The following is a 2,088-nucleotide window of genomic DNA, read 5'->3' as shown; positions in this document are numbered from 1 at the left end:
CATTTTTCTGAAGATGATACACAGATGGCCCACAGGTAGATAAAAATATACTCAATATCATTAATCAACAGCAACATGCAAATCAAAACTACAAAGAAATATCACCACACACCTGTTATAATGGCTATTATTGAAAAGGCAAGAAATAACAAGTGTTAGGGAAAATGTGGAGAAAAGGGAATCTGTGTATACTGTTGGTAGAAATGTAAATTGGTGTAATGGCTATGGAAAACAATATGGAAGTTCCACAAAAATTATAATTACAGTTAGCATATGATCCAGCATTTCCACTTCTGGTTATTTATATGAAGAGAATAAAAATAAAAATATATGAACTCGAAAAGACATATGCATAGTCAAGTTCATTGCAGCACTATTTACAATAGTAGAGATATGGAAACAGCCTAAGTGTCCATCAATGGATGAATGGGTAAAGAAGTTATGATATATATAACAAAGTATTATTCAGCTATAAGAATAAAATTTTGCCATTTGTGAAAACAAGAATGGACTTTGTGGCTCTCTGCTCCTCCTGACTGACAGACAGCTGTGTCTTCCTGCACAGTGCCAGCCTCAACCCTGAGGCACGATGGTGAAGGTCAGAGTGAATGGATTTGGCCGTATTGAGAGCCTGGTCACCAGGGCTGCCTTTTACTCTGGCAAAGTGGATGTTGTCACCATCAATGACCCTTTCATTGACCTCAACTACATGGTTTACATGTTCCAGTATGATTCTACTCATGGCAAGTTCAAAGGCACAGTCAAGGCTGAGAATGGACAGCTTGTCGTCAATGGAAAGTCCATCTCCACCTTCCAGGAGGAAGGTCCCGCAAACATCAAATGGAGTGATGCTAGTGCTGAATATGTTGTGGAGTCCACTGGTGTCTTCACCACCATGGAGAAGGCTGGGGCTCACTCAAAGGGTGGAGCCAGGAGGGTCATCTTCTCTGCCCCTTCTAAGGATGCCCCCATGTTTGTGATGGGTATAAACTATGACAAGTATGACAACTCCATGAAGATTGTCAGCAATGCCTCCTGCACCACCAACTGCTTGGCCCCCCTGGCCAAGGTCATCCATGACAACTTTGGCATCGTGGAGGGGCTCATGATCATAGTCTATGCCATCACTGACACCTAGAAGACCCTGGACAGCCCCTTTGGCAAGCTGTGGCATGATGGCCGAGAGGCTACCTAGAACATCATCCCTGCTTCCATTGGTGCTGCCAAGGTTGTGGGAAAGGTCATTCCTGAGCTGCCTGGGAAGCTCACTGGCATGGCCTTCCGTGTCCCCACCTCCAATGTATTGGTTGTGGATCTGACCTGCCAGCTGGAGAAAGCTGCCAAATACGATGACCTCAAGAAGGTAGTGAAGCAGGCATCAGAGAAACCCCTCAAGGGCATCCTGGGCTATACTGGAGACCAGGTTGTCTCCCGTGACTTTAACAGTGACACCCACTCCTCCATCTTTGATTCTGGGACTGCATCGCCCTCAATGACCACTTTGTCAAGCTCATTTCCTGGTATGACAATGAGTTTGCTACAGAAGCTAAAAATCAAACAAAAATAAAAATAAAATGAAGCAAACCAAGCTCATAGATACAGAGAACAAATTGGCGGTTGCCAAAAGCAGGGAATGAGAGATGAGAAAAATAAGTGAAGAAGTCAAAAGGTAAAAAAATAAAAATGTACCCCCCCCCCAGGAATTTCTCTTTATACAATGGCTAAACCCTTATTCTATGCTTTGAGACTCTCCCTAAAGTATTAAAATGGGGGAATAGACCAATTTTCATGGCTTAGTTAACATTATTTTTAGAGGAAAGAAGTTTACTAACTTAGTGGAACAAATTATCCCATAAGCTAAGAACATAACTCAAAATTATTGTTTTATAGAATTTTTTATAATTGCTATTTCTTTTCTTTTCCTTCTTTCTTTTTCTTCCTCCCTCCCTCCCTCTGTCCCTCTTTCTCTCCCTTCCTTCCTTTTTTCCTTCCTTCCTTTCTCTCTCTTTCTTTCTTTCTTTCTTTCTTTCTTTCTTTCTTTCTTTCTTTCTTTCTTTCTTTCTTTCTTTCTTTCTTTCTCTTCCTTCC

The 2,088-nt window shown here is 41.7% G+C and overlaps 1 pseudogene; it reads left to right on the top strand.

Moving 5' to 3' along the window:
* Window positions 1-589: 589 nt before the first annotated feature.
* LOC112307182 (glyceraldehyde-3-phosphate dehydrogenase-like) lies at window positions 590-1,578 on the top strand (annotated as a pseudogene).
* The last annotated feature ends 510 nt before the right edge of the window (window positions 1,579-2,088 follow it).

The sequence above is a fragment of the Desmodus rotundus genome, chromosome 1 (assembly GCF_022682495.2).
Source record: "Desmodus rotundus isolate HL8 chromosome 1, HLdesRot8A.1, whole genome shotgun sequence".
In the NCBI taxonomy this organism is placed as follows: domain Eukaryota; kingdom Metazoa; phylum Chordata; class Mammalia; order Chiroptera; family Phyllostomidae; genus Desmodus; species Desmodus rotundus.
The sequence above is the reverse complement of the archived record's forward strand: the minus strand, read 5'-3'. Positions and strand labels throughout refer to the sequence as shown.